The sequence below is a fragment of the Eriocheir sinensis genome, chromosome 37 (genome assembly GCF_024679095.1).
Source record: "Eriocheir sinensis breed Jianghai 21 chromosome 37, ASM2467909v1, whole genome shotgun sequence".
Classification (NCBI taxonomy): Eukaryota; Metazoa; Arthropoda; class Malacostraca; order Decapoda; family Varunidae; genus Eriocheir; species Eriocheir sinensis.
This window is the reverse complement of record NC_066545.1, coordinates 17,090,326-17,102,825: the sequence shown is the minus strand read 5'-3', so window position 1 is coordinate 17,102,825 and position 12,500 is coordinate 17,090,326. Positions and strand designations below refer to the sequence as shown.

The 12,500-nt window shown below is 43.2% G+C and overlaps 1 protein-coding gene across 5 annotated transcripts in view; it reads right to left on the bottom strand.

Moving 5' to 3' along the window:
* LOC127008417 (tripartite motif-containing protein 3-like) overlaps positions 1-12,500 on the bottom strand; it is a 109,803-nt gene that overhangs the window by 52,866 nt on the left and 44,437 nt on the right. For 2 of the 5 annotated variants that reach the window (XM_050880555.1, XM_050880556.1), the window contains exon 2: positions 11,976-12,500. This exon is cut by the window's right edge and continues 481 nt beyond it. The exons of 1 other annotated variant lie outside the window; for it this stretch is intronic. The gene's annotated coding sequence lies outside the window, so the exon portion shown is untranslated. Of the gene's footprint in view, positions 1-2,165; positions 2,196-11,975 lie in introns of all 5 variants that reach the window. 2 more of the 5 variants (XM_050880559.1, XM_050880557.1) reach the window with 2 other exon arrangements.

Sequence of the window (12,500 nt, the reverse complement as noted above, 5' to 3'; positions counted from 1 at the left end):
TTCTTCCATTCCTTTCCTCCCATCCATATATCCTCCTATTCCCCACGCCGAAGACAACCTGATCAACCCCTCACTAAACGCCTTCTAATCAACCACTCATAAGCCAATAATTAAATCCACTTACAAGGCCTCTCTATAAACACCACACACACACGACAAGACTCCTCGCCATAAAGGTATAAGGGTGAAAAAACACTCAAGTCTCGGCGGTAGCGATTTTTAAAGGTCTCAATCCCTCTATAGAAGGATCGGATCGCTTCCAGGAAAGGATTCGATTCTCCTTAATTAGAGCCAAGTTGTGGTGGTGTGGGGGAGGGAGGCAAAATCACCACCACCACACATCACACACACACACACACACACACACACACACACACACACACACACACACACACAAGGAGCAGACCAGTTGTATTTATCTGATGGGCAAGACATTGGAGGGGAAGGAGGAGGAGGAGGAGGAGGAGGAGGAGGAGGAGGAGGAGGAGGAGGAGGAGGAAGGAGAATTGAAAGGTGGTGGAGATGGAAGTAAGGGGAAGAAGAAATAACTGATAAAGGAGGAAGCAGAGAAGAGAAGAGGAGGAGAAGAGAAGGAAGAGAAGAAGGGGGTGGAAAGAAAGAGGGTATAGAGAGGATATAAGAGGAAGAGGAAGGAAAAGAAGAGAGAGGAAGAGAAGGAAGGGAAGAGGTGGAGAAGGGAACGAGGAGGAGACGAGAGGAGGGAAAGAAAGGGGGCATAGAAAGGAAAGAAGAAGGGAAAGAAGAAGGGAGAGAAAGAGAAGGAAAGACAAGGTAGGAGATATTAATTCCTTACCTTCCTTCCTTCCTCCCTCCCTTCCTTCCCTCCTCTCTCTCTCTCTCTCTCCCTTTCTCTCTCCCTCCCTATCCATTGACCTCCTGTCCCTCTATCTAATTAATGAACACCAACCATCACTACCATCACGAGAACCATTAATATTGCTACTACTACTACTACTACTACTACTACTACTACTACTACTTATACTACTACTTATACTTTTGCTTTCTCTCTTTTCTATCTCCGTTCTTTCATATCCCTTCTTTCGTTCTTGCATTTCCTTCTTAATTTCTTCTTTCCTTCATTCCTTCTTTCTTTTCCTTCCTTCCTTCCTTTTCCCCTTTCTCCTTTCCTTCTTTTCTTTATTCCTTTCATTCATTCAATCTTTCTTCTTCCATTCCTCTCTTCATTTTTATTCCTTTCCTCCCATCCATACATCCTCCTCCTCCTCCTCCTCCACTTCTTCCTCCTCCTCCTCATCATCACCAGCACTACCACCATCATCACCACCACATTATCACCACTACACACACACACACACACACACACACACACACACACACACTATTTATCTCTCTCCTTACCTCACCTCACCTTCCCTTCACACCTTCTCATTAATCAAGCTCCCATTCACCTGTGTTCTCCTCCTCCTCCTCCTGTTTCTTACCTGTCTTCCTTTCTCTCTTCCCTTTAATTAGCGAAACCCTACCTCTCTCTCTCTCTCTCTCTCTCTCTCTCTCTCTCTCTCTCTCTCTCTCTCTCTCTCTCTCTCTCTCTCTCTCTCTCTCTCTCTCTCTGACGTAAAATAAACAAACAAACATATCAACAAAAACTGGACAGACTTTTTTTCACTTCATTAATTTCAATCTATCTGTTTCTTTATATCAGTTCATTATTTCCTATTTATCTGTTATCTCTTCTCCTCCTCCTCCTCCTCCTCCTCCTCCTCCTCCTCCTCCTCGTCCCCCTCGTTAAGTGGCTTTAGGTGTTCATCGTTAATATTTTTACCCCTCGTTTTTGTCGGTCTCAAGTTCGAATGGATTGATAGTGTTGACTTAGTGCGGGGAGGAGGAGGAGGAGGAGGAGGAGGAGGAGGGGGAGGAGTCAAGGTCAAACTGGACACGACCCAGATGACCCTCTGATTTATGGAAGAGGAGGAGGAGGAGAAGGAGGAGGTATGCATGCACAAGGACAAGGACGAAGACGTGAGAGAGAGAGAGAGAGAGAGAGAGAAATATTAAGATAATAAAGACAACAAGGAGGAGGAGGAGAAGGAACAGGTGAGCTTGAAGGAGGAGGAGGTGGAGGAGGAGGAGGAAGAGGAGGAAGAGGAGGAGGAGGAAGAGGAGGTTAATTAGGCACTCACCTGGCCTATGAGAACACGTGTCACGCTTACCTGGAAAAGAAAAAAAAAACAGATTAATGACATTGTATTTAACGGAGAGGAGGAGGAGGAGGAGCAAATAACGGAAGAAGAGGAAGAGGAAGAAGATGAAGAAGAAGGAGAAGAAGTAGAACAAGAATAAATAAGAAAAGAAAAAAAAGAAACATTATTATTATTATTATTATTATTATTATTATTATTATTATTATTATTAACGACGCTTCCATAATAAGTAACCTATCTATACGCATTGTCTTTTTCCTCCTCCTCCTCTTCCTCCACCATCACCACCACCATCACCACCACCATCACCACCACTATCACCACCACCACTATCACCAGCCACAAAATGTCTCATCTCACGCAAGGGACGCACACAATATACAACATCCATCTCGCGGGACGGTCCACTCTGCCCTCCACCCTCTAGTTCCACCCTTTCCTCTTGATCCTCCTCCTCATTCTCCTCTTCTTCCTGTTTCTCTTTCTTTTATGGCTCAGTTTTGTTTTCCTCCTGTTTCTCTTTTCTCTCTTTTGTTTCGTATCTATAGCATCTTTTATTATCTTTTCTTTCATCTCCTTTTCTTTCTTAACGTTGCTGTGGTGCCAAACCCTTCTCCAACCGCCCCCTTGCCCTCAGCGGTACCGTCGACACCAGCGGACAACACCACGCAACGGGAGGATGCTAGTGGCACCGACCATGATGGCTTCACCGTCGTGAATGGAGGAGCCAAGCCAGCCAGACAAGCGATTTATCCTGTTCATTGCTTCAACAGGTTTGCCATTCTGGAGGAGGAGGACGAGCAGGAGAGCACCTTCCTGGTGGGTGACTCCATGATTCGCCAGCAGGTCGTTGAGTTCTGCGGCAGAGTTCCTCGTCGAAGACGGAACTATTGCTATCCTGGTGCCGGGATCGACGACATAACTGCTGCTCTTGAGGAGATCTCCCCCCAGGCTACTAATGATTCACTGTTTATTATTCACACAGGTACGAACGACGTCACCACGACCCGGTCTGAGGAACTCCTGGAGAAGTACCGTAGGCTCATCCAGCAGTATAAGACTAAATCCCCTAACATTTTGATTTCAGGAGTTCTACCACGGACTTGGGCGGAGAGCGACTTTTTCAGTAAGGCCTTCAGCCTAAACAACCGCTTACAGACTCTTTGTAGGGAGCTTGACGTGGAGTTCCTAAACGCATGGGACAATTTCTATGGACAAAATGAGCTCTTTCACAGGGACGGATTGCACCTTTCTCCCATCGGGGCAGCCAGACTCGGAAGGCTCCTCAACGAAGCAGTGCGTGTCATCCGAACAAAAACGAGTCACGGCCACGTCCTCCACCCGCCCGTGTAAATAGACGCCGTGCATCACAACAAACCCGTAACCGTGATCCCGCAAGTACCACCACCTCTATTACCAAGCCTCTAGGAGTCTAGATAACTTAAAAATCCTTAGTTTCAATGCGCGTAGCCTAAGAAACAAATTTGATGAACTGAGATGTCTTGCTTTAACAGAAAATTTTGACATAATTGCTATAACCGAAACATTTATCGACACCACAAATATTGATTTAAGTTCCGAATACAACATAGATGGCTACAGACTCTTCAACAAAGATCGTGTAAACCGTAGAGGCGGTGGCGTCGCCCTTTATGTCAAAAGCTATTTGCAACCCACTGACAAAACACCAGGAAACAGTAACGTTGAACATTTGTGCGTGCGAGTAAACATTGCAAACGTCAACTTAAATATATCTGTCACCTACAGACCTCCCGGGCAATCACTCGATGACGACCTTGAAATGTACAGCGTCTTAAGGCAGTCACTTAATAACAGCGACTCACTGATATTAGGAGACTTTAACCTCCCCCATATCGACTGGGCGACACTGTCAGGTACAGAAGGGGAGTCACATAGAATGATCGAATTTCTAGAAGAAAATTATCTAAGCCAAATGGTTTCTGAGCCAACTCGACAAAATAATATACTCGATCTTGTTATAACAACCCAAGATAACCTAGTCAGTAGTGTCACGGTAGGAGAACACCTCGGTTCTTGCGATCATAAATTAGTGCGCGTCGACATTAAAGCTCAATCATCAGTGACTGAAAATAAAGTAAAGGTGCCCAATTTCAAAAGAGCTAACTTCGTAGAAATCCGACAAAAACTAACAGAAATACAACTATCAGATGACGGCAACGTAGAGGAAGCCTGGCTAAGCCTTAAAAATCACTTACTCACTCAGCAGAACACATTCGTCCCCTTGTGCGAGAAGCGAATTAACACTAATAAAAGCCCACCGTGGTTTAATAGCGAAATTAAACAATCAGTCAATGAGAGAAAATTGTTTTACAGGTTAAAGAAAGAACAAAGCACGCCCGAAAACATTAGACTTTATAATGATGCCAGGCGACGAGTAAAAAGACTAGTAGGTCAGGCAAAGCGTAGATACGAAGAAAATATTGCAGCCAACTGTAAAAATAATCCGAAATCTTTCTTCAGTTACATAAACAACAGAAAGGCGATCAAAAGTGGTATTGGACCTTTAACAAACAGCGACGGTGCACTAGTGACTGACAGCCAACACATTGCAAACCTCTTAAACAATTACTTTTCCTCGGTGTTTAATACTAACAGTCTTCCTCTCGCTACCACCAACACCAGTACTATTGTAAATCTCGAGCATGCATTGCCTAATTTTGAAATAACAACCGATGAAGTCCTTAAAGCTCTCCATTCACTTAAAACAAATAAAGTCCCGGACCTGACAAAGTATATCCAACTCTGCTGAAAGAAACAAAGAGCGAAATACTCTCCTCCTCACAACCGTATTCAATATGTCCTTGCGACAAGGCATCGTCCCTTCAGATTGGAAAAAGGCTAACGTGACACCGATTTTCAAGAAAGGAGACAAAAAAGTACCAGGTAATTACAGGCCCATTAGTCTAACTTCGGTTGTAGGTAAGCTACTTGAGGCATAATTAGAGACAAAATTGTGAATTACCTTGAAAGCCACTCATTGATTGGGGACTCACAACATGGCTTCCGAAACAAAAGATCCTGCCTATCAAACCTATTAACCTTTTATAACGACCTCTTCACTGTTTATGACGTAACCAAATCACTGGACGTAGTCTATATTGATTTCAGAAAGCGTTTGATAAAGTCCGCATCATAAATTACTTTACAAATTAAAGCAAATAGGTATTGACGGTCAAGTAAACCAATGGATCGCGAATTGGTTGAGCAACAGACAACAAAGAGTAGTGATCGACGGATTTAACTCACAGTGGGCGCCTGTCACTAGTGGCGTCCCTCAGGGCTCGGTCCTTGGCCCAGTGCTCTTCATTATTTACATCAACGACGTGGATGTTGGACTCAATAACCGCATTAGTAAATTTGCAGACGACACAAAGATTGGCAACTCGGTTCTCACTGACGAAGACAGGCAAAGCCTCCAAGAGGATTTGCACAAAATTTCATCTTGGTCGGATAGATGGGAGATGCCCTTTAACGTAGACAAGTGCCAGGTCCTTCAAGTTGGAACGAGGAATAAGAAGTTCGAATACGAAATGCGCGGCGTTAAACTCAAAAGCGTTCAATGCGTCAAAGACTTGGGGGTCAAATCGCGTCAAACCTCAAATTCTCACAGCAATGCATCGATGCAGCAAATAAAGCGAACAGAATGTTGGGCTTCATTAAAAGAAACTTTGTATTCAAGAATAAAGATGTAATACTCCCACTCTACAACAGTTTAGTCAGACCCCACTTGGAATATGCGGTACAGTTTTGGTCTCCCCACCATGCAAAGGATATTGCTAAATTAGAAGGTGTTCAGCGTCGGGCAACGAAAATGATCCCTTCCTTGCGCAACAAATCCTACGAAGAAAGGCTTTCTACCCTTAACATGTTCTCTCTTGAGAAACGTCGCCTCCGAGGAAAACTGATCGAATGTTTTAAAATACTTAATGGTTTCACGAATGTAGACAGATCAACATTGTTTATGATCGATGACACTTTGCGCACGAGGAACAATGGCGTAAAACTCAGATGTAGACAAGTAAATTCAGACTGCACCAAATTTTTCTTCACCAACGTTGTAGTGCAAGAATGGAATAAGCTTCCACCGTCAGTGGTCCAGTGTAACACGATTGACTCCTTCAAAAATAAGCTCGACCGTCACTTCCTTCAACTTAATATCAACTAGAGTAGAAATGCAACGTTTTGGAGTCTACTGATTAATGTAAAATCACTTAGGTTTAAGGACAGACCACCAAGTCTGGACAATGGGGTCTGTGTGGTCTGATTTTCTATGTAAATCTATCTATGTAAATCTTATTTTCCTCTCCTCTTCGTCTTCTTTTTTTTTTTGTCCTTTTTCTATTCCTTTTTTCCCTCCTCCTCCCTTCCTTCTCTCCTTTTTCTCCTGTTCCTCTACTCTCCTTCAAGCTCCTCGTGTCCCTCTTCCTCTACTTTCTTTCTTCTTCATTTCTATATTTCCTTCTTCTCCTCCTTCATCTCCTCCTAATCATCATTCGTTAACTTTTTATTCTCCTAATCTTCATCCTTCTCATTCTCATCCTTCTTGTTCCTTCTCCTTTTATCTTTCTCCTCCTTTTTCGTTTTCTCCTTCTCCTCCTCCATCTTCCTCTTCTTCCTTCTCTATCTCTTCTTTTTCTCCTTTTCCTTCCTCCTCCTCCTCCTCCTCCTAACGCTTCCTCTAACGTAAGACAACGCTTAGGATGCGATATACTTTTGTTACCCTTCAAACGACGTGTATTTTCTGTGGCCGCGTGAGGCGTTACGTTAGAGGGGAGGCTGCTGTATTATGACCGAAGGAGAGGTGATGACAGAGAGAGGGTTTTAATATGTGTAATTAAAAGGACGGTGAGGGAGGAGAGAAAGAGGAGGGGATGGAGAGAAAAAGGAAGGGAAGGAGAGAAAGAAAGATGGGGGAATGAAGAAGAAGAAGAAGAAGAAGAAGTAGAGGATGGAGATGAAGATGAATAAGGAGGAGGAGGAGGCAGAGAAAAAGAAGAAAAGAAGAAATTAAGATGATCAAGAAAAATAAAAAGAAAACAAGAAAAAGAAGAACACGAACAAGATGAAAAAGAAGATTATACGAAAGACAAAAAGTAAAATAAAAAAGAAAATGAAAAACGAGAAAGAAAACAAGAAAACCAAATTATCACGAGGAGGAAGAAAAAGAAGAAGAAGAAGAAGAAGAAGAAGAAGAAAGGACAAGGGCAGTGTTTGGGCCCATTTCGCTCTGTGTACACGAATTCCAGTCAGCCGAAGAGCGGTGCGGCGCGGGGCAAGCTGTTAATTGAATTCCTGGCCGAGTTTACGAAATGAGGACAGTGTGTGTGTGTGTGTGTGTGTGTGTGTGTGTGTGTGAAGGTGGAATCTCTCTCCTACACACACACACACACACACACACACACACACATCAACAGACTTAAGACAAGAAAGTTAATTTGGCACATATTGTCCTCCTCCTCCTCCTCTTCTTCTTCTTCTTCTTCTTTTTCTTCTTCTTCTTCTCCTCCTCCTCCTCCTCCTCTTCCTCCACCTTGATTCTAATCTGATGAGTTTTTCTATTCAAGCAATTTTGGTTCTTACGATCTTTTCTAATTGATGATTGAAAGACTGATTGAATGCTCTCTCTCTCTCTCTCTCTCTCTCTCTCTCTCTCTCTCTCTCTCTCTCTCTCTCTCTCTCTCTCTCTCTCTCTCTCTCTCTCTTCCATTTTCTTCTTTACTCTCCTTCCAACCTTCCCTCTTCCTCTCTCTTTTAACACCCCATATTAAGTCTCTCTCTCTCTCTCTCTCTCTCTCTCTCTCTCTCTCTCTCTCTCTCTCTCTCTCTCTCTCTCTCTCTCTCTCTCTCCCGTTTAATTGAGCGATATAATGAATGTTTTCCGTAATTATTCGTTCAGTGACCGCAATTAGAACGCGAGGGAAACGCGGGCGAAAAACTATGATTGCTCCAGTGAATTTTTCTGACCCAAGTAGAGAGAGAGAGAGAGAGAGAGAGAGAGAGAGAGAGAGAGAGAGAGAGAGAGAGAGAGAGACACACACACACACACACACACACACACACACACACACACACACACACACACACACACACACACACACACAATTTATTTCACCATTATTTTCTTCTTTTCTCTTTTCTTCTTATTTTACTTCTTTTAATATTATCTACTACTACTACTACTACTACTTCTATTACAGCTACTACTATTACTATTACTACTACTTCAACGACTACTACTACTACTACTACTACTACTACAACGGCAATTACATTCTTTATATATATGGTGCTCGTTTTCTTTTTTCTTTCTTTCTCCTATTCGAGGGGGAACACAAGTAATAATATCTTGGTTTTCCGGACAAAGAGAAGCAATTATTTATATTTTTTTGAGTTATGAGGTAATATTATGGCTCCCCCTCCTCCTCCTTCTCCTCTTCCTCCTCCTCCTCCTCCTCCTCCTCAACCTCCCTCTTCTTCTTTTCTCTCTCTCCCTATATATCTCCTTAATACTGCTTCCTCCCTTTCACTAATCTCACTCTCTCATTCTCTTTTTCTCTCTCATTCTCTTTTTCTCTCTCATTCTCTAGCAACGTTTATATTGAGAGAGGAATAGGAGAGGAATGAAAATGGTGAGAGGAGATAGATAGATAGACTGATATAGATAGATGAATAGAGAGAGAGAGAGAGAGAGAGAGGAAGTGAGGGCAGGGGGGAGGGCAGATTATAACCACAACGATCTTGACATGCGGCCTCTAATGAAATTCCCCTCCATCACCCTCTCTCTCTCTCTCTCTCTCTCTCTCTCTCTCTCTCTCTCTCTCTCTTTGTCCCCTCCCATTCATCTCTTCCCTCCTTCCTTCTCTAAATTATTTCCCCATTTGTGAGAACACACACACACACACACACACACACACACACACACACACACACACACATACATACATACATACATATATATACAAACAGGCAGACCGAGACAACGGTCAACTTTAAATGCAATATATAGAGAGAGAGAGAGAGAGAGAGAGAGGGTCAGTGTCTCCAAGGAAGTAGAACGGATATTGTGTGTCACTGTGTGTGTGTGTGTGTGTGTGTGTGTGTGTGTGTGTGTGTGTGTGTGTAGCAGGAAATGTCACGCACACACACGCACTCATTCACGTACAAGACCAAAAAGACGACACACACACACACACACACACACACACACACAGACAAAAACACACAAAGCTAGAAACCGCAAGACTCTCACGCACGCACGCACACATACACACTCAGGGAAACGCACACACTTAAAACACAAAGAAACTTGAATCTCTCTCTCTCTCTCTCTCTCTCTCTCTCTCTCTCTCTCTCTCTCTCTCTCTCTCTCTCTCTCTCTCTCTCTCTCTCTCTCTCTCTCTCTCTCTCACACACACACACACACACACACACACACACACACTTGTTGCCATTCCTTTAATTAAATCCCGCGAGAGAGAGAGAGAGAGAGAGAGAGAGACTACCAGCATCTATTTCCCCTCCGGTCCATCCCTCCTCCTCCTCCTCCACCATTATTCACGTAACTGTATACAAGTAGTTTGCACTCTCTCTCTCTCTCTCTCTCTCTCTCTCTCTCTCTCTCTCTCTCTCTCTCTCTCTCTCTCTCTCTCTCTCTCTCTCTCTCTCTCCTCCTCACTTCCTCTCTCTAATGCTTTCAACTTTTCAGCGTGTGTGTGTGTGTGTGTGTGTGTGTGTGTGTGTGTGTGTGTGTGTGTGTGTTTTATCAGAAGTGGACAATGGAACACGTTTTTATTGTTGTGTCTCTCTCTCTCTCTCTCTCTCTCTCTCTCTCTCTCTCTCTCTCTCTCTCTCTCTCTCTCTCTCTCTCTCTCTCTCTCGTATGCATGCACATTAATTCTCCCTCATCAACATTAAAGTATTAAATTTTTCTTCTCTTCCTCCTCCTCCTCCTCCTCCTCCTCCTCCTTCTCCTCCTCCTCCTCTTCTTCTTACTCTTCCTTCTTCTCCTGACTTAATTTGCCCAATTGCTCCTGCTCCTCCTTCCTCCTCCTCCTCCATATCCTCCTCATTCATATTCCTCTTTATATTTTCTTCCTCCTCCTCCTCCTCCTCCTCGTCATAGTTATTTTGAAGTCATGACGAAGCAACTATTGTCTCTGTGAATCGGATCAGCGGGGGGAGAGAGAGAGAGAGAGAGAGAGAGAGAGAAATAGAAGGAACCTCGGAAACTTTATCGCACCAATCAATGACCGTCTTTCATTAGTCTCTCTCTCTCTCTCTCTCCCACTCCGCTGCATTTTCTCGTTACATTTATTGCATTGTTTTATTTTTTACGACCTTTTGTGTCCTCCTCCTCTTCCTCCTCCTCTTCTTCTTCTTCTTCTTCTTCTTCCTCCTCCTCCTCTTCCTCTTTTGTTTTCCTTCTTCTCTTCTTTTTCTTTTGTTGACCAAGATTCCACAACGGTTTGTTAACATCATCTTATTTCTGTTTTTCTTTCTCTTCTTTATCTTCTTTTTCTTCTTCTCCTTTCTCTCGCTTTCATCATTCCTACTTCTCCTTTCTCTCTCTTTCATCATTCCTCCTCCTCCTCCTCCTCCTCCTCCTCTATTTTTCTTTCTCTTCTTTCTTATCTTCTTTTTCTTCTTCTCCTTTCTCCCTCTTTAATCATTCCTCCTTCTCCTTCTCCTCCTCCTCCTCCTCTATTTTTCTTTCCCTTCTTTCTTCTCTTCTCTCTTCTTTTTTTCCCCTCATTCTTCTATATTCATTTCTACTCTTCCTCCTCCTCCTCCTCCTCCTTTTACTACTTTCATAACATTTTTCTCGTTTTTCTTCTCTGATCATATTTATCTTTTCAATCCTCTTCTTTATTTACTTCTTTTCCCCCTCCTCCTCCTCTTCTTCTTCCTCCTCTTCCTCCTTTTACTACAATCCATTTTTTTTCCTCGTTCTTCTCTGTTCTTATTTATCTTTTCATTTTTCTTTTATCTACTTCATTTTTTCCTCCTCCTCCAGCACCTCTTCTCCTCCTCCTCCTCCTCCTCCTCCTGACCCTGGCAGAGAGGAAGCACTTCTCAAATTGACCACAATTTGCTCCACTTGCGAAGGGGAGAAAGAGGGGAGGAAGAGAGGAAGAGGGAAGGGGGAGAAAGGGAGGAATGAGAGAGAGAAATGGGAGAAGGAACAGAGGATATCAACAGAGAGAGAGAGAGAGAGAGAGAGAGAGAGAGAGAGAGAGAGGAGGGGCGGAGTCGAGCCTATTTTTTTAAATAAGAGGAAATTTACCCCGAGATAAAGGAGAGAGAGAGAGAGAGAGAGAGAGAGAGAGAGAGAGAGAGAGAGAGAAAGAGAGAGAGAATGGCCCAACCCTTTTGTGGTCAAACTTATTATGTCCTTTTCTCCTCCTCCTCCTCCTTTTATTTCTCTCAACCAACCGTTCTTTATATTCTGAATTCCATCTCTCTCTCTCTCTCTCTCTCTCTCTCTCTCTCTCTCTCTCTCTCTCTCTCTCTCTCTCTCTCTCTCTCTCTCTCTCTCTCTCTCTCTCTCTCTCGTAACCGTCCTTTCTTTCATTGCGAATTCCTTCACTGCCTGCGTGCCTCTCTCTCTCTCTCTCTCTCTCTCTCTCTCTCTCTCTCTCTCTCTCTCTCTCTCTCTCTCTCTCTCTCTCTCTCTCTCTCTCTCTCCTCCTCCTCCTCCACTCCTCACCACCATCACCACCGTCACCACCACCACCACCACATACGCACCTTCCATGGTGATGATAATGGCGTCAAAGGAGATGAAATTTCCCAATATTGTTCGGTTCAATTTCCCAGAACGTTCGTCGGCGGCCGTTCCCTTCTGTCTTTACTTTCACTGGTTGTGGTCACGTTCGGGAGTCGTACAGTTTGGCGGGCGAATTTTTTTTTATATTATTTTCTTTGTTTCTTTCTTTTGCTGTTCTTGTTTAGTGATTGCTTAGTACGTGTTTTCTTGCTTTATTTTATCTTTTCTTTGATCTGTTTTTTAGTATTTCTTTCTTATACTTCTTTGTTTTTTCTCTACCTTTTTTTCGATATTTTTGGGAAGCATACGATAGTTTTGTTGTTTTTGGTGGTTTTTTGCTTCGTATATGTTCTTTCCTTTTTTTCTTTCTCTCTCTTCTTTATTTTTTTATCAGTAATACACTTTGGCGAACGAGTGATGTTTTTTTTTTTTTTTCCTCTTTACTATTTCTCCATTTCTCTTTTCCTCTCCTCTTTCTTCACTTTCTTTCTTTCTCCCCCTTTTCT